We start from the raw sequence: 20609 nt of genomic DNA, 5'->3' as shown, positions 1-20609 counted from the left end.
CGCGACTCTCAACCTCGACACTCCATCGTCCCATTCACTTCTGAACTACACATGGCCTGATTCCTTTATAGCCAAGGATATGTAGGCATCTCAGATACTAGAGCTCGGTCACATTCTCCTTTCTTCTTTCTTTTGGTCTCCTTGAATAAGGGTCGGGTCAAAAACCTGTCTAGTCATTCTTTGTGTGAAAACTCTTCTCATTTCCAGTCAAAGAGGGGCAGCTGTTGACATGTGATTTTTGTCCCTCCCCAAATCTTTCACATTTTTAGCACGTAAATATTTAATTTAGCCTTAATGTAGCTATTTCAGCTTATTTTGACTCTTTTTACTTTATTTTCGTCACAAAAATGAAAATTACAAAAAAGATATATAAATTTTAGATTATTTATTTCTCATAAATTTTGAAAAAATACAAAAATAGTACTTTATTTTTATTTTTATATAAATTTAAAAATACAAAAAATATGTATATTTTTTTGTTTTAATTGTCAGTTTGTTTTAATAATTTTCTGCTTACGTAGGATTAATTAAATAAGGTCGTGTTTTTATTCTCGGTTGCGAGGAAAGAATAATATTTGGGTTCAAACGACTCATTTTAGGCCTAATTTTCGGACCTAGCCCAAAATATTTTCAGCCGAGATGCACATGACAGCACATAACTCACACATGCTAGCACATGAACACAACACATAACTCACACATGCTAGCACATGAACACAACACACAACTCACACATGCTAGCACATGAACACAATACATAACTCACACATGCTAGCACATGAACACAACACACAACTCACACATGCTAGAACATGCACACAACCCACACATGGTCTTCAATATTCTCCATTAAAACCCAAACAAAAACACACACGTGAGAAGACCTTAGACACCAGCCCCCTCTCCTCTCTTCATCTTCTTCAAACTACCCAACCACTACCCATTTTTCTGGCAAAAGAACACCCCCTCCCAAAAACGCGGACAGGGTATACCTTCGATATACACTCAATATACCGCGGATATACACGGGCAGAACACCCCCTCCCTAACGTATCTCCTTCTTTCTTTCTTCTCAAACCAGAAAACAACTAACTTTTCACCATCAAAACCAGCCTTGAAGCTCCAGTATTTCAGCCATCAAAATCAGTTCAAAACACATCAAAACAAGCTTGAAAATAGCTCTGTTTCTTCAGTCAAAACGACCTCTAAAATAGCAGCAAAAACCTGTTGCAAACAGCCATAAAATCCACCCCTAACACCACCAAAAATGAGCCAAAAGATATGCTGAAATCGGCTAAAAGAAATCGGAACAGATGCATTTGGATTTTCATCGCCGGTCAAAGTCGCTAGTCCAGGTTTCCGTTTGAGTCTCCTTCTAGTCCGTATGGTTTTGCTTGGCTTTATTTCGTTTTGGAGTAACGATTGTTGAGCTGTATCCATTTCATGAAGAAGGTTGTCTTCTCAGTCTATTGATAGAATATTCATATCAAAGGTTCATTTCCTCTAATTTCTTGTTTGCATTAGATGAATGTTTCAGTTTTGATTTAGATCTGTCTAAATGTTTTACTATTGTTTCTTTTGTTTCTGTTTTGATTTATGTGTGTTTGATTAGAATTATTTTCTCAAGTCACTAAATGAAAGCTAGATTCGTTTGAATTGGTAGATGTTATTAATCAAGTTTCGTTGATTAGGTGCAATTAATAAATCATTGTGATTACGGGTACGGTTCCCGTGACGTAGTTGTGATGCTTAATTTCTAAATTTCGGGGGTGCATCTCATGTAACCCGATTATAATGGCTCTAGATAATCTTAGTGAATAAATTAGGATTATTTTTTTTTGATAGAAACAAAACAAAAAAAATATAAATCATAGTTGCTTTTAGGCTTGCCCTTTTAAAAATAAAATGAGTCGAGCCTCGCCCAATAAAATGCACAAACTGCGGGGCCCTCATAAATGTATATACTAAAAATACTCAGAATTTGGGATGGGTTGTTCAGCGAATTTCGCAGCCTTCCTCAAAGATAATAACGCGTTAGACTCTTTAGGCGCGATTTTAATTAAATTACAATCTTAAATTCGGGTGCGCATTTATGTGACCCAAATCCAAATCTCAATGGAGTCAGAATGTATTAACAACCACGGGTGCATTGATTGCGACGTGGTTCGAGATGCATTTTCACGACGTTGCAATTCTATTAAAAAATAATAATAAAAGCGGTTTAAACTTAATAAAAGCACACAAGTTATAACATGTATTAAAATCAAATATTTAGCCATTATAACAATTTAAGCGACCGTGCTAGAACCACGGGATCCGTGGGTGCCTAACACCTTCCCTCGGGTCAACAGAATTCCTTACTTAGAATTTCTGGTTCGCAGACTTCATTTGGAAAGTCGAAAATTTCCTCGATTTGGGATTCAAGATAAACCGGTGACTTGGGACACCAAAAGTCAAACCTTTCCCAAGTGGCGACTCTGAATTAAATAAATAATCTCATTTCGAATATTGTCACTTAAATTGGAAAAACTCCCTCGCGCATTTAACCCTTCGGGGCGGGCGCGCAAAAAGGAGGTGTGACATCTACAAATTAAAATAACCGCCCTCTACTCGATTGGTTAGAGTCTCGTGCTGATAACATGTTATAAAATAATAAAAGAAGAAGAAGACATTATAGAGAAAAGTAGAGAGAGAGAGAGAATTTTTATTGACTTGGGATGAATTAAATAGAATAGAATTTTTTTATTAATTGGGAAAGAATGACTTAGCCACAAAATAACAAACTCTAAAATCTCTCTAAAAATTAAACATTCGCCATAAATAAAATATTATTTATAACATTCTCTATATTCCTTCTAAATTTTTGGCATTTTTACACATCCGTAAAAATTTAGAATATATATTCTTCAAATGGAATTCTACTTGTTCCTTCTAAAAAGAACTTCAGTTAATTGAATAACCCACAATGTTGGCAAAATACAGTAAGAAATTTTTTTTACGGAAATTATGGTAAAAGAATACTCCCTCGGTCCACTTTAAGTGATTATTTGGCTTTTTTGTTATCTACAATATTTGATTTTTTCAGATATCAAGAAGGAATTAATTTCTTCTTTCCAAAGTTTCCCCTTGGAATAAAGAACATAGGAGTAGTTTTTTATATTCCAAACGAGCAAATTAAGTTTAATATGATCAATTTCATTGTTAATTAATGCTAAAAGGTGAATTTCTTAATATGTGTGAAAAGAGCCAAAAAATCACTTAAAGTGGTACCGAGGGGAGTACTCCCTCCGGTCCACAATAAGTGACCAATTTACTTTTTTATTTTGGTCTAAAATAAATGTCCATTTATATAACCAAGAAACAATTCAATTTATTTTTCTAAAATTACCCTTATGTATGTATCCCTAAAAAAATTTGGACTCCTCATATTAACTATGTTGTAATATTTACTTAAGGGTAGTTTAGTCATACTAACTATTTTTGTCTAAAATTTAATTTTTCTTGAATGGGTGTGTCAAAAGTAAATTGGTCACTTATTGTGGATCGGAGAAAGTACTAAACTATAGTGACATTAATTGCTGGTCAGTTTTGGTAAAAAAATCCTAAGGTAAAAGTGATTTTAATTGCGGGTGGAAAATTAAAGTGACATTAGTTGCTAGCCAATTTGGTAAAAAAAACTCCTAAGCCGAAAGTGACTCTAATTGCAGGTAGAAAACCGAGCTTCTTTCATACTATAATTCGGCGATTTTCAGTTTTTTGAATTATTTGTATTTACATCTACAATTATATACAATATAGAGTATATTTATAAAGGATTAAAAAAAAAAAAACGAACGATACTTCTTTAAGGGTTTTTAACTTTTAATGTAATATAGATAGAGGGAGGTTTACATATCTGTCTAATTTTTAAAAACATAATACACTAGCAGCAAACTTAGTATATCAATATTAGCCATAAAATATTTCCTTATATAGCAGATCCAACCAAAACTTAAACCCTAATCATATGCCTAAAATCATGCAGTTTATTAACTTAAGGATTTGTTCCTTATTTATCTCCTAAGCATGTGTTCTTTAATCCCCAACCCAACTGATTCCGTAGTTTATAATTTTTTTGGTTTATGTTTTTTTTTCATGTTTGAATATTTAAATCTCTAATGATAGTATATACTAAGTTTTATACTGTAGATATTTTACAAATATATTAAATATATATACTGGATATATGCACGAGTTTTTTATTAGAAAAAACATTTATGGTATATTCTAGTATAAATATTTTATATCTTAAACAGAGCATGAATATACCAATTAGTATATTCTAGTTAACATAATTTAAAATTGTTGGAATTTAACATATATATCTTACACATAATTTGCAAGTATGATACATGTAATAATACTGGAATAATTTTGTCACTTTTTTGTATGTTTTACAGTGGAAATTGCTTTGAGTATATAATTTTATAAGTCTTGATTATATCATGCGTATACATTTTATACATATTTAAATTGAAATAAATATCATTTAAAACACATAGGAGTATTATATAAGGTAAAAATACCGGATCCTAGATTCTAGGTTATAAAAAATACGCTATATATGTGAGCACGTGATTTTTGCCTTATATGAATTACTCCCACAAATTCAAAACAAAATAATTTTTTCCATTATTTGCAATTTTGTGGATTTTTGTGGCATTTTTTGTCAATTGTTTGCATTTGTCTGTGCATGTTTATTTTATTTAATTAATGAACAAACACAAAATACATTGCATTTGCATTTAGGGTCTATTTTCACATTTTGAGGTTAATTATTAAATTAGGTGCTTTATTAAAAACATAAAAATCACAAAATTGGTTTACTTTTGCATTTTTAACTTTTTAACTTTAAATCTTGTAGTTTCTTTCAATATTGAGAATTAATTAACTATTGCAAATATTATTTTGAGTAATTAATATAATTTGGTAGCATAATTTGGCTTAGAAATTAATTTAGGTTTTAATTTTGAAAAGAAAAAAAATTTTGAAAAAAAAGGGGAAAAGAATGAAAGATCAATTTGGGCCAAAATTCAAATTTTCCAGCCCAAACCAATCTCTCCCGTTGAAACCCGGTGGACCCAAGCCCAGACCTCCCTCTACCCGGTCCGACCCCGTTTAGGTTAGATCTAATCTGGGCCGTCAAAGTTGATATAATCAAACGGCCCTGAAGCAGGAGTTTGATAAGTATAAGAATGTCCGAATCCATACACCCCCCCCCCTCTTATCTTCTCTCATTCTCACCTCATCTTTGAGACGATGAACCCTAACCCTAAACCGCCGCCCCTTTTTCCCCACCTCAAGCCCGGCGGCGCCAACCCCAATCACTCCCAAATTAATACCCCGAAACCCCCACGCCTCCCTCATGTTGAATCCACAAATATTTTCCCTCGAATGTCCTTTGAGCTTTTCGAATCTTAGATCAAAGCGTAACCCTAAAGTCCCAATTCCTCCAACTCAAGACCTTTGTGAAGACTTCAGGTTCAGTCAGACTTTATTCGTGCGTTTTGTTAAAAAACAAATGATTAATTTCTGATTAAGTCGAAATTCTGAAGATTTAAAGTTCTTCTGCATTTCTTACTGTCTAGGTTGTTTTTAGGTACGATGTCTTTAATTTCTGAGTTTGAATTTTCATGTGAGCTCCTTTATTGTCTATTTCTGTCTCTTGTGTGTGAGTTTTGATTTTTTCTTTTCTTCTTTGATAATCTGATATTTTGAACTTTTTGCATGTTTTCCCATTTTAAGTTAATTAGTGTTTCTGAGCCTGAATTTTAGTTTAAATTGGTTTGCCCTTGATATTTGGGCTTTTAAAGCTTTAGGTCGAAATCCTGTTGTTTCTGTTCAATCTTCTTCTTCCTCTTTTCTTTGAATTCCTCTGTGAGACCTCGAGTTAAACTGGGCTCAAAAGACCTAGAGAATGCAAATCGAGACCCACTAAGTGAGTTTGTGTCAACTTGACCCAGTTGGTTTAAAGGGTAAATGCCAAGGCTGTTAAGGGTAAATTGGGGAATATAGGTAGTGGAATCTCTCAATAACTGAAGAGGAAGCTTTTAGGAAGTGGGGTTGGGGACTGTTTTGAAATTCTAAGATTTACACTAGGGATTTCTAAGCTAAAATGAAAATTTCAGAAGGTTTTAAGTGCAATTTTGAACTCTTTGATGCTGCCCTAGTGCCTTGCCTATAAAGGCATCCTAATTTGACTCTCAAGCCAGGAAGGAAGGGATATAAAAACTCAAAAATCAGAAACGACTGAAGAATATTAGAAAAACTACTGTTTCATTGAATTTTTCTAAGGCTCTCAACTTCTGAAGTAGTGTCTCGTTCACTAGGGGTTGAAATGGACTGAGCTTGATTTTCAAAAGTTTGGTTTTGAAGTTGTTCAATTGAAACTGGTTTATTCTTTATTGCTTCACATCATTTTCTGGGTTTGAGCTGGTTTTGCCGGGACTGATTTCTGCTTTGTCCTGTTGCTGTTGGCTACTGATTTGTTCACTTCTTTTGTTTCTCTTTTATTCCCAGGTATGTATCGACTCTTGAGTAACATATGAAGTGCAAATGTGAAGCCATGTAACCAAATTGAAGAGAAATGGCAAATGCTAACTTTCTATTGTCGAATAACTGCTCGAATGTGTTATATTTTGTCCATGTGTCCTTTAGTTTAGCTTTACTATGTATATTTCGTTCATGTTATTAATATTGTATTTCGTTATAAGGCTTGCATTTGTGGTTTTCTTTTGAATGTTGTTTGGATTCAAGAATGTTCTTAGGCTTAGGATGATATGTATGAGTTGAGGATTATGACTCTTTTGGTCTGATTTTGTTGAAGTTTTGCTGAACTTTGGAGATGTTTTTTCTATAGTCTTGTTTAAGCATCCATCAGATTAGTTCTTTTATTTGTTCCTCCTTAGCAAATCTGGTTTATGTTCTGTTGTCCATCCATTAGCTTCTTTATGTTAGATTGTTCTGTCATGATCCGCAGAATAGCTCAGTTACTTCAGTTTGGTACCTTGCCTTGCTTTACCCATGAATGAATGAATGACTTGAATTCATAAAGGCTTTCAAATAGATATAGGGTTTAATTTCAAACTTGAGAGTTCTCAGATTAGCTTAGTTCTTTACATCTTGTTGTTTTCTTTTGTGGAAATAAATAAAGGCAAATAATTCTAACCAACGTGTTAGCTTGTCAGATTTGGCATTAGGCTATAGTGTTTGTTCTTTCCTCTACCTCTGGGCTTAGCCTAGAGCCCAGATCTCTCCATCAGTGCTGTGTTACTGAACATATAGCACGATGCAACCCATTTGGGCCTGGACTCGTAGCCCATTTCTGAGTGAGTGCTTGTAGTTCATTTCCGGGACCGAGTTGGGCCCAATTCTCGTTTGACCGCTGCTGCCAGTCTCGTTCGTAACAGGCATGGTCCAAGGGCCTAAAAGCCAATGTGAATGATAGTCGCACAAGCAATAGCTCTAAATTACGTGATTTCAGAATAACTCTTTTATTAGTTGAGGCGTGCCATATTAAATAATATTAATAGTTTATGACCCTCATAATTTCAAATAAAGAATTTTAGACGCTTGGATGTGAGGCGTACCATATTAGATAAGATATAGTTTACGGCCCTCGGAGTTTAGTTTGAGCTTCCCTTAAAAATTGGAATCAAGGCGCGTCGTGCCAAATAAAATCTTAAATCGCATAGCTCTCGCTTAATTAATATTTTTATCCTTAGAAATCGAGACGCGCCATTTAGCGAATTTTCCATGGCCCTCGCAAAGTTGCAAATTCGTAGTTGCTTTAGGTGTGTTATTTTAACGATTTACCTTCCTAAACTCGGGTGTGCATTTCATGTGACCCAAATCCAAATCTTAACAACGTTAGATAAAATGTGTCGAGGACCGTGGGTGCATTTATGCGACATGGTTCAAGACATATTTTAAATAATGTTGGATCTTCCTAAAAATATGTAAATAAAAGCGGTTATAAAGTTAAAATTGAACCATATGTTAAAACATGTATTAAAATCAGGTAAATAGGCCAAATATAACAGTTGAGCGACCATGCTAGAACCACGGAATCCGGGAATGCCTAACACCTTCTCCCGGGTTAACAGAATTCCTTACCCGGATTTCTGTGTTCGCAGACTGTAAAACAGAGTCAACCTTTTCCTCGACTCGGGATTTGAACCGGTGACTTGGGACACTATAATTATCCCAAGTGGCGACTCTGAATCTTTTAATAAGTATAATCTCGTTTCGATTGTCCTTTAATTGGAAAAACTCCCTTATACCTTTACGGGGTGTAGGTAAAAAGGAGGCGTGACAATATATATTTAGGGTATATATGCTCAAATCATAAATATACATCAAATAAACAACTTGATACACTGTAAAAATACATAACATAGGCATCAAATACATTTTAGTAGACAATAAAAATACATAAGATATTGGTCTGTTGTGCATCAATATCAAAAAATTCCCAACTCCATGAGACTTTCAAATGCCTTGTTTTGAAAAGGAATAATAAAGAAACATTCGCATGATCCCGACAATTTTGAGAAAAAGAACGAAAAGGGAGGAATTTTTGGGTTCGTAATGGTAGAGAGATTAGTGGATAAATAATTTCTACAGTTTTGAGATTTTAGTGGAATATGAGAAACTTTTAAGCTCTAACAGATGATCCCTTAAATCATGGGTCAGTTTTAAAAAACATGGTAACGTATTATTTTTAAAATATGCTATATATATACATGAATTTGCTCTTTTGAAATAAATCAAAAATACTATTGTTTATATAATATTTGCTTACTAATTTCTCTATAAAGTAAAAATCTCATAGATTAGATAGGTTAAAGAACATTTACAATGGAGAACACGAGAAACAAGACACGCACAGTTGAGCTCTACTTCTATTCTATAGTTTATACTTTATAGTTAGCACTCCCCTTCCTTCGAGCTGAGTGAATATACTAAGTTAAAAATTCTACCCACCAGGGTATCTATCAATTATGCATTTAAAATTAACAGAAATATTTTGCGGTAGCACTGTGTTTACCTTGAAAATAGTAATTACAATTAGATTTGATTTTGTGGTTCTACAAATACGTGAATTATTTTTATACTAGCTGTTAAACAATAGATGCTAAGTATGAGACTAGAAAATAAGATAAGAACTTGAAATCAATATGTTTAAGCAAATCGAGTGGCAGAGAATCGGGGCCTCGAGCTAGGTTATACGGGGCCTCGAGGTCGAGCTAGGTATTAGGTTGTGGACAACCGATGAAGGACCAACAGTTTTGAGAGCTTTGATGAAGGCTCTTTATGATCAATAATGAGTAGTAAATGAAGAACAATTAATGAAACACAATAAATATAAGCAATAAATATAAATAATAGAACCAAGGGAGAATATGTTTAAGTTAGAAAGCACAGAATGTTCTTGTATTCAATGTTGTGTATCTTCTACAAAATGACAAGGGTCCCCTTTATATATGAGAAGGAATCCCCACATAGTACAAATACATTTATTACAAAGATATATGGCCGGTACAGCTATTTAATGCCAAGGTACGGGTTTGAACTAGTCTAATAGCCTTGGTCAGCTTTAACCATGTGCCTTGGAAACTTTTCGTTTTTCCATCATAACTACCGATCTGCGCTGCCCCGAGGTCAAATGTTGATAATCCATCGGGGTTGAACCTCGACCATCGTCTCGAGCCTTTGGAGACGTGCCTATGAAGCGTCATAATGACCAAAAAATCGGACCCTCTGATTTCTACTGCATACGGATAGTCCCCGCGTTTCTTAGAGTAAAATGATAAGAAACAATTTTGACATCGATCTCCTCGAACCTCTCATGATGACATCACGCTTATGACGTAAGCTTTTGTGATAACTGAAACGTCACATCGGTTCATCTTTCCAGAAGCATTCAATATATCGCCGGTTTGTTTTCCCAAAAGCGATAATATCACCGCCGATCCGTTTCCCAAAAAGCATTGATTGCGTCTGTCGATATGTTTCCCAAAAGCGATGATAGCACCGTCGGCTATGGTACTGCCTTTCTATAAATGGGAGTTTTTTTGGACCCAAACTCCATCCAGTCATTCATCAACACCCTTTAACTCTCTGCTTCTCTCCATCCTCATCCAAACTCTAACTTCCATGGTTCAAGCCTGTGACCGTAAGGTCACACGGCTGAGGTTTTGCCAGTTATGCCATGGCTCCTTTTCAGAGCCTTTCCCCGCTGAGTGGGATCGTATTGGTTTGTTGTTGTTGCTGTTGTTGTTGGCCCGAAATAATGAGAGGGGGCTTCGAATTATCCCCGTATTAGAGGATATGTGGACCATGAACTGCTGCTCATCTCCCTTAACTTTAACCTGGTGTGGCACTTTACTCATTTCGCTTTTCATAGAGTGAGGTGGTGCCATCTACTAACTTTTGCATCCCACATCGGTGCAATGTCTTAAGAAGTGACTTCCCAATAGTAGTACTGACGAGACCCATACTCGCCAAATTTTTCACCATGCCACAATTTTCCCTGCCTGTTGAAAGTTTTTTCTCTTTGATAGGCTGCAACCTCTTCCTCATCTTTTTCTGCTTCGGAGGAGATTCTCGAAGATATTGCTTGGAAGATCGAAATGGGGTCCCCGAGGAAACGGTTCTCATAGATGTCACTCCCGAGGTTGTACCTCAGAAAGTAGATTAGGCTTTTAGACTTGTTGTTTTCTGCTTCTTTGTTTCTGTGTAAGGACCCCTTGTGGGCTTTTGTAATCATCGTTTGTTAATATGAAAATGTTTCTTCAAATTGTCTCTAATTTGTGCTGGATTTCCCTCTGTTTGTGTTTGTAAAGAATCTGAGCATGTGGCTTTATCGATCGGTCCGAATGTTGGACCTGGGCGTAGGTATACCCTTGGTTCTTGATTAGTTAATATGGTATTCCCTAAAACCCTTTGCCATTCCTCGGACTGAGTCCAGATTGACTTGATACAAACTTAGACCGCCGGAACTTCCAACTTCGAATTGAGTGAGAGAGGGACCTTGAATTTTAGAAAAAAATTTAGCCCTTTTAGGCCCTGCTGATAGTCCTTGAGGGACGAGTTTGCTTGATCATCTGAAATTTTGAGATAGCTTTTAGGCCATGCACATAGTCCCCGAGTGAGAGTTTGCTTGAACTTGGGTGGCCTCCAACTGAGCGAGAAATGGCCTTGGGCCTAAAATGAAGATAGCCTTAAGGTGCTATAGATAATCCTGAGTGAGGATGCACTCGAACTCGGGTAGCCCTTGGGCTTAATAGTCGAGAAGGCGTCGATTTGAGCTCGAAATAGAGATAGCCCCGAGTCTTTATAAATAGCCCTCGAATGAGGACCGTTTCGTGCTCAAGTAGCCCGAGGGAAAAAGAATTGTGTGAATGACCCGCACTTGCAACAGTAGAGATCCTCGAGATTGGGTACCATCTCAGGTTTATGCTGATAGCTCCTTAGAGCTCATAATTATAGTAATGGAGATCCTCGAGATCGGGCACCGTATCGAGGCTAGATTGATGTCGATAGATCCTTAGACCCCAATGATTCTGATGGAGATCCTCGAGATCGGGCACCATCTCGAGGCTAGATTGGTGTTGATGGCTCCTTAGAGCTAATTGTTACGGTAGCAGAGATCTTCGAGATTGGGCACCGTCTCGAGGCTGGACTAACATGGGAACCTTTTGTCCCTCAAACGTTGTACGACATTGTCATTCATATGGCGCGGCTATGAAGTGACCGAGCTAGTCCCGCCGGTATACTTCCCCAGAAATGATAATGGCCCAGTTAGAATTAATTAGCCTTGAAAGCAGGTGGATAGTTGCCGCTTGCTCTATATATGGGTTTGTTCTCCTCTTATTTGAGGATTCCGCTACTTTGAGCAGCTATCCTTTTTATAGAGTTCTTCTTTCTTGCTTCAGCTCTTTCACCACCTTAATTCGAAGCTTTCGCCTAAGTTCTCATTTCCCTTCTTTTGTTTTACCTCAGCCATGGCTGTCACGCCCAAACTTGTTCACCCAGAAGAAGAGAGTTCCGCCTCTGCCTCCGCCTCCCATTTGGTTGGTGGTACGTCGCCGGCGTCCGGTGAGCTAACCTCGAGAGGCTTTATCTCGATGAGGGACTTCACGTTAGAGAGGCCTCCCAATGTTCTGGGCCATTAGGAGTATACATCGAGGTTCATTTCATCAATAGGAGAGGGACACCTCGAGGTAGTGAGGAGAGACTGCGGATGGGGAGAAAGGGTGGTATTGCAGGTACCTTCCCTGAAGGAGAGCATCATAGCTCATGTTGAGGGATTTCTGAACGTATATACGTACCCCTTTACGTCGGGCCCTCTTGATAGAGTTGTGCTCGACTTTTGTCAAATATATCGGGCTACCCTGGTAAAGGTTCACCCGTCATTCTGGAGGGTAGTATTGATGATAAGATTCTTTGCGGAGGAAGTCGGGCTTGAGTTCACCCTTAGCCATCTCATTAGGCTGTATCGGCCCTTTCATCACCGAGGCCTGATAACTTTGAGACTCGATCCACTAGGCCCTTTGTTGTCAATGATGAAGAAGATGGGGACTGATGGTGGATGAATCAATTCGTCTGAGTAAGGACTATCGATATTATCCCCGTGGAATTCCTGTCATTTCCTGAGAAATGGAATGTCACACGTAAATGGTACACTTGTGTTTTACCATTTTCACTCATGGTGGAGATGGATTCTGTAAAAACTCTTTCCTTTTTTTTGCAGCAGTCTCGTGGATGCCATACGAGGTCCACGACCTGACGGATTGGGCTTGGAAGCTGGCAGCCCGCTCAACCTATGATGAGCGTAAGTGGCGAGATCTGTCTAAGGGTAGATGGGAGGAAAAACACCACGGTACGTGCTGTGTGGCTTGCTTTCTTTGAAAGGTACCTTCTTTTATGTGTACTAACTCCGTCATCGTAGGCATTAGGGAATTTTCTGAGACCGAGGAATAATAACAAACGGAAGGAATCCTCGCAGGGCGAAGGTGCTCATAGCGAGACGAATCCTGCCTGAAGGCCTAGAGGAGATGTCTCGGCTGATCCTGCAGCGCCCGAGGCTTCAAGCCTTAGAAAAATGGTTCCCCCTTTGCCACCGTCTTCTTTTCCCGTCGAAGATACTTCGAGGGACCAGGATTTTCTGCTGCCATCTTCTTTTCCCGTCGAAGATACTTCGAGGGACCAGGATTTTCTGCTGCCATCTTCTTTTCCCGTCGAAGGTACTTCGAGGGATGTTCGAGGCCAGGGGCCGCCTAACTCAAGTGAGGTCTCGAACGAACACATTCCTATTAGGAGCGGTTCTGCTAGAGCCGATTATACCAGGCCGGTAGATGTGCGCTCGACTTTTGAGGAGGCTCAGCGGCTTTGTTCTATGGTGAGTTTTGGCCGGTTGTATTGGTTTTTCCGTTTTGTACTTTCATTTCCTTATTGAGCTCCTTTTTCGTAGGCTTTGACAAACTTAAGTCCGAGTTGCTTTGTCGTGAAGCCAGGTTGTGAAAAACCTTGGACGGGGAGAAATCCCTCAGGCTTCGTTGTGACAAAAGGGGAGAGGAGTTGGTATACATGCGGTACGAGGTGAATCGAAGCCTGAACTACGAAAGTCACCTTGAGAAAAAGGTAACCTTTGCTTCAAGGGAACGAATGCTTCTTCTTCTATCCTCAGAGATTAATATTTTGATACCTTAGTTGTAGATCAAGATAGAGGATCTGGAACGCCTTTGGGGCGAGGTTGTCCATGCCAAGTATGAGTGTAACGAGCTAAAGGATCAGATAGATGCCCATATTGCGGCCAAGAAAAATGATTTGGCTAAGGTTTCTGCCCTCAAGGTACAGCTCCGGAACTCCCGTGAAAATAACTCGGTTCAGAAGAGCGGGATTGTAAGGCTTGAGTCCGACCTTTGGAGATAAAGGTCGAGGTCTTGGACGCCCGGGCTGAAGCTGAAGAGATTTGGGCTAAGGCTGACAAGAAAGTGGTCGTCTATTTAAAAGACACTGCTAATGCCCGAGCTAAGTTGAGAGGTGCTTCCGATCGAGAGATCAGAAACAGTGAATATGCCCAGTGCAAATCTAGGAGGGAAACCCTTGAAGAGATTCACGCTAGGGGCTTCGATCTCTCGGAAGAGATAGCGCAAGCCAAGGTGGATGAATACGATGTCAAGTTCCTCTTGTTTGATGCCGAAGATAATGAGGAAGAGGCCGACAGGCCACAGTCCCCGAGGGGGACATAGACTAGGATTTTTCTTTTTGATTCTTTGTACAGGGCTCTCAGAGAGCATTTGCAAATGTAGCCTTTCATTGTTTCATATATGCATATACAAAGAAACCTTTCGGTTTCCTCCTTCCATGAATTTCTATTTGCTTGAGTATGTCTTTCTTTTTTTTGAATTTATGCGTTCGTTGATGATTGGCCAGACGATTTGGCCTTCGAGTATAAACCCTTAGGTTTACAATTCGGCCATGAGGCTTGTTAGGCTGGCGTTGGCACTTGGGCTCTTATGCGTTGGGTCGGTACGACCTCTAATTTTAAGCTGTCGATAGTAGTTCTTATGCGTTGGGTCGGTACGACCTCTAATTTTAAGCTGGCGATGGTGGATCTTACGCATTGGGTCGGTATGACCTCTAATTTTAAGCTGACGATAGTGGATCTTACGTATTGGGTCGGTACGACCTCTAATTTTAAGCTGGCGATAGTGGCTCTTACGCATTTGGTCGGTACGACCTCTAATGCGGGCTTTATTTTCCCTCGCTAAAGACTTTTTGATGTTTTTGTGTTCGCCCGACTCTTCGGCGACTCGATAAGAGCCTTGATTGTGAGCCGTTTATGTAGCGATAAACGAGCACCTCGGGAGGTTTCGCTTGATGGCTGAATTGTTTCGAAATTTATATTTTGGAGCTGATATGATCGAAGCTCTTTTGCTTATGCCGAGGGTAGCCTGATTAACCGTTTCTTTTTGAAGTTTTTTCTAAGTAATTGAAGGCCTGTGATTTTATAGCGACGGTCGGGTGTCCCCGTGTCGCGTGAGTTTGGCTGGTACATCCTTGTGACCGTAGTCATTGTATTTGGCTGGAGCCTTTTAGTCCCTGAGTGAAGTAGTTTATATCGAGGGTATGCCTTTTTAGGGGTCTTATAAGTTCGAATATATAGCCTTAATTTTATGAACGGGATTATGCCTTTTGTAAGGTCTTATAAATTTTAGCTTGCCTTACTTGAGGTCTTACAGATTTGGTTACTTGGTACAAGTATAACTCATGCCTTGCTTGAGGTCTTATAGATTTGTCATAGCCTTATGAAGGTCTTATGAGCTCGAGGTTGCCTGCATGGGGTCTTATTGCCTCGAGATTTTGACAAATCGATGGAGTGACAGTCGGCAACAGTCCCCGAGATATCAAAAGTTTTTTGGCTCTTAGGCTATTTTTTTTAAGTTTGGTGTTGCCTCATTAAGGGCTTGCGAGTTTGAAGTTTCCGACCCGAAGGTCATATGGCTTCGAGTTTTTGATGTCAGTCCCCAAGTGTTCGGGAAAGTTTTTGGCTTTGGAGCCATTTCTTGCAAAAGTAGCAGACTTCTTTGAAGTGCAAAGCGTTTTGATGGAAGAAAAAATATTCTTCGATTACTTGGTACAAGTATACATGTTTTTGTTGTCAAAGGTTTGGTTCTTATATGCGGACACGGTTCATTCGACCGTTTGGTCCGATACATCATTTTCCTATCGAGACCCTTTTGACTTCATCTTGGCTTCTTCGAGGAGGTGATCTCCCGTGGGAATGCCCCCCAGTATTCGAGGTTGATTGAAGAGAAGCCTTGAATACTTGTTAAGTTCTCCTTAGGTAGAATATAGATGTTACCTCGTTAAAAATCTTGCCAGTAAAACCCTTTTTGGGATAAAATCTGATTGAAGGAAAAGAGTACAACACATGCTTTAAAACCTAAGGTCTTCAAGCTGGAAAGCACTTTGACTATTCTGATCGAACACCTGCACACATGTTAGTGTAAGATGTAAATATAAGGGGAGACGATTATACCTTAGTGGTGATGGCGCTTCGAGCCTTGACATGGCACTTCGAGCCTCGACATGCTTTAACTGTTTGCTCCAGGAACACGGTACGGTCCTTCGCTCGTTTATTCGAGTGTAGCCGAGAGTGTGTCTCGTGGTTGCTACTTCACTGTTTACTTATCCTTTGGCCACTTCGATGTTGAAGGTGTCGATGTTTGTGCCACATCGTGCACCGCGAACATCTCTCTTGCGGCATGTTGTTCTCCGTACATAGTTTTATTCCGTCCTTTGTCAAAAACTTCATCATTTGATGAAGAGTGGATGGTACTGCTCTCATGCAATGTATCCATGGCCTTCCGAGCAAGGCGTTGTACCTCATGTCTCCTTCGATGACATGAAATTTGACATTTTGGGTCGTGCCAGCCACGTTGACCGGGAGGGTGATTTTCCCTTTCGTTGTCTCGCTCGCCATGTTAGATCCATTGAGGACTCAAGAGGTGGGCACGAACTGGTCGAGAATTTCGAGCTGCTCCACCACCCTCGACCTAATAATGTTGGCCGAGCTACCTGGATCCATAAGCACACACTTAATTTGACATGTATTCACAAGAAAAGAAATTACCAATGCGTCGTTATGAGGCTGAGACAGGGCCTCGATGTCCTCGTCGCTAAATGTGAGGGCGTCCTCAGGTATGTAACCTCAAGTTCGTTTCTCCCTGGTGATGGATATTTTTGTTCTTTTGATAACGGGTTCCTGCGGTATGTCGATTCCTCCAACGATCATGTGGATGATATGTTGCGGCTCATCCATTTCGTTTTTCATGTTCGCCTCTCTTTCCCCGAAACTGATTTTTGGCTCGAACGCTAAGGAACTCTCGGAGGTGCCCTTTGATGAGTAGTCAGGCTACTTCTTCTCGGAGCTGTTAGCAATCTTCGGTCCTATGACCGTGCGTGCCGTGAAATTCGCATACCAAGTTAGGGTTCCTTTACGACGGATCTGATAGTGCGGGTCTTGGCCACCTGGTGTCTCTGATTTTATCGATGTCTGAAACGTAAACGTTGAAGTTGTATTCAGACAATCGGGGTGCCTCTGTCGGTCCTGTGTATTTGTCGAATCCGGCTCTGCTCATGAGTCCCCGAGGATTCTGACCTCGACCTGTCCTTTGGTCATTTTAGGGTATGTTATGCCTTGGGGCGTTTCTTCTATCTTCGATGTATGGCTGGTACCTTTCCAAATTTGGCTTTGATTCCTTTGCCAGAAGACTGCTAGGATATACTGAGCCCGAGGGGGCTCTTAGTTGGTCGTCCTCGACCTTGATCTTTGATTGGTGTCGGTTGTGGACATCCGACCAAGTCACAGCGGGATATTCAACCAAATTCTGATTCAGCTGCTTCGAAGCCACCGAGCTTCATTCGTTCAAACCTTGAGTGAAGGTTTGTACTTCCCAATCGTCGGAGACTGGTGGTAATTACATTTACTCCATTTGGAAGCGAGATACGAACTCCCGCAACATCTCCTTTTCTCTTTGTTTGATTTTGAAGACGTTGGATTTCCTTATATCCACCTTGATGGCACCGGCATGTGCCTTTATGAAATAATCTTCCAGCATGGCAAACGAGTCTATTGAGTTTGGGGCTAGGTTATGATAACACATCATGGCCCCTTTAGAAAGTGTTTCTCTGAACTTTTTTAGCAGGATGGATTCGATCTCGTCTTCCCTCAGGTCATTGCCCTTCACCGCACAATTGTAAGCAGTGACATGCTCGACTTTTGAGGAGGCTCAGCGGCTTTGTTCTATGGTGAGTTTTGGCCGGTTGTATTGGTTTTTCCGTTTTGTACTTTCATTTCCTTATTGAGCTCCTTTTTCGTAGGCTTTGACAAACTTAAGTCCGAGTTGCTTTGTCGTGAAGCCAGGTTGTGAAAAACCTTGGACGGGGAGAAATCCCTCAGGCTTCGTTGTGACAAAAGGGGAGAGGAGTTGGTATACATGCGGTACGAGGTGAATCGAAGCCTGAACTACGAAAGTCACCTTGAGAAAAAGGTAACCTTTGCTTCAAGGGAACGAATGCTTCTTCTTCTATCCTCAGAGATTAATATTTTGATACCTTAGTTGTAGATCAAGATAGAGGATCTGGAACGCCTTTGGGGCGAGGTTGTCCATGCCAAGTATGAGTGTAACGAGCTAAAGGATCAGATAGATGCCCATATTGCGGCCAAGAAAAATGATTTGGCTAAGGTTTCTGCCCTCAAGGTACAGCTCCGGAACTCCCGTGAAAATAACTCGGTTCAGAAGAGCGGGATTGTAAGGCTTGAGTCCGACCTTTGGAGATAAAGGTCGAGGTCTTGGACGCCCGGGCTGAAGCTGAAGAGATTTGGGCTAAGGCTGACAAGAAAGTGGTCGTCTATTTAAAAGACACTGCTAATGCCCGAGCTAAGTTGAGAGGTGCTTCCGATCGAGAGATCAGAAACAGTGAATATGCCCAGTGCAAATCTAGAAGGGAAACCCTTGAAGAGATTCACGCTAGGGGCTTCGATCTCTCGGAAGAGATAGCGCAAGCCAAGGTGGATGAATACGATGTCAAGTTCCTCTTGTTTGATGCCGAAGATAATGAGGAAGAGGCCGACAGGCCACAGTCCCCGAGGGGGACATAGACTAGGATTTTTCTTTTTGATTCTTTGTACAGGGCTCTCAGAGAGCATTTGCAAATGTAGCCTTTCATTGTTTCATATATGCATATACAAAGAAACCTTTCGGTTTCCTCCTTCCATGAATTTCTATTTGCTTGAGTATGTCTTTCTTTTTTTTGAATTTATGCGTTCGTTGATGATTGGCCAGACGATTTGGCCTTCGAGTATAAACCCTTAGGTTTACAATTCGGCCATGAGGCTTGTTAGGCTGGCGTTGGCACTTGGGCTCTTATGCGTTGGGTCGGTACGACCTCTAATTTTAAGCTGTCGATAGTAGTTCTTATGCGTTGGGTCGGTACGACCTCTAATTTTAAGCTGGCGATGGTGGATCTTACGCATTGGGTCGGTATGACCTCTAATTTTAAGCTGACGATAGTGGATCTTACGTATTGGGTCGGTACGACCTCTAATTTTAAGCTGGCGATAGTGGCTCTTACGCATTTGGTCGGTACGACCTCTAATGCGGGCTTTATTTTCCCTCGCTAAAGACTTTTTGAAGTTTTTGTGTTCGCCCGACTCTTCGGCGACTCGATAAGAGCCTTGATTGTGAGCCGTTTATGTAGCGATAAACGAGCACCTCGGGAGGTTTCGCTTGATGGCTGAATTGTTTCGAAATTTATATTTTGGAGCTGATATGATCGAAGCTCTTTTGCTTATGCCGAGGGTAGCCTGATTAACCGTTTCTTTTTGAAGTTTTTTCTAAGTAATTGAAGGCCTGTGATTTTATAGCGACGGTCGGGTGTCCCCGTGTCGCGTGAGTTTGGCTGGTACATCCTTGTGACCGTAGTCATTGTATTTGGCTGGAGCCTTTTAGTCCCTGAGTGAAGTAGTTTATATCGAGGGTATGCCTTTTTAGGGGTCTTATAAGTTCGAATATATAGCCTTAATTTTATGAACGGGATTATGCCTTTTGTAAGGTCTTATAAATTTTAGCTTGCCTTACTTGAGGTCTTACAGATTTGGTTACTTGGTACAAGTATAACTCATGCCTTGCTTGAGGTCTTATAGATTTGTCATAGCCTTATGAAGGTCTTATGAGCTCGAGGTTGCCTGCATGGGGTCTTATTGCCTCGAGATTTTGACAAATCGATGGAGTGACAGTCGGCAACAGTCCCCGAGATATCAAAAATTTTTTGGCTCTTAGGCTATTTTTTTTAAGTTTGGTGTTGCCTCATTAAGGGCTTGCGAGTTTGAAGTTTCCGACCCGAAGGTCATATGGCTTCGAGTTTTTGATGTCAGTCCCCAAGTGTTCGGGAAAGTTTTTGGCTTTGGAGCCATTTCTTGCAAAAGTAGCAGACTTCTTTGAAGTGCAAAGCGTTTTGATGGAAGAAAAAATATTCTTCGATTACTTGGTACAAGTATACATGTTTTTGTTGTCAAAGGTTTGGTTCTTATATGCGGACACGGTTCATTCGACCGTTTGGTCCGATACATCATTTTCCTATCGAGACCCTTTTGACTTCATCTTGGCTTCTTCGAGGAGGTGATCTCCCGTGGGAATGCCCCCCAGTATTCGAGGTTGATTGAAGAGAAGCCTTGAATACTTGTTAAGTTCTCCTTAGGTAGAATATAGATGTTACCTCGTTAAAAATCTTGCCAGTAAAACCCTTTTTGGGATAAAATCTGATTGAAGGAAAAGAGTACAACACATGCTTTAAAACCTAAGGTCTTCAAGCTGGAAAGCACTTTGACTATTCTGATCGAACACCTGCACACATGTTAGTGTAAGATGTAAATATAAGGGGAGACGATTATACCTTAGTGGTGATGGCGCTTCGAGCCTTGACATGGCACTTCGAGCCTCGACATGCTTTAACTGTTTGCTCCAGGAACACGGTACGGTCCTTCGCTCGTTTAT

General features: G+C 40.0%; 1 long non-coding RNA gene across 1 annotated transcript; it reads left to right on the top strand.

Annotated features, from left to right (window-relative positions):
- The first annotated feature begins 531 nt into the window (after positions 1 to 531).
- LOC138886853 (uncharacterized) lies at positions 532 to 6938 on the top strand. The gene is made up of 2 exons (XR_011405779.1): positions 532 to 1492; positions 6559 to 6938. It is a non-coding gene; the product is annotated as an uncharacterized lncRNA (long non-coding RNA).
- The last annotated feature ends 13671 nt before the right edge of the window (positions 6939 to 20609 follow it).

The sequence above is a fragment of the Nicotiana sylvestris genome, chromosome 3, assembly GCF_000393655.2.
Source record: "Nicotiana sylvestris chromosome 3, ASM39365v2, whole genome shotgun sequence".
In the NCBI taxonomy this organism is placed as follows: Eukaryota; Viridiplantae; Streptophyta; class Magnoliopsida; order Solanales; family Solanaceae; genus Nicotiana; species Nicotiana sylvestris.
The sequence above is the reverse complement of the archived record's forward strand: the minus strand, read 5'-3'. Positions and strand labels throughout refer to the sequence as shown.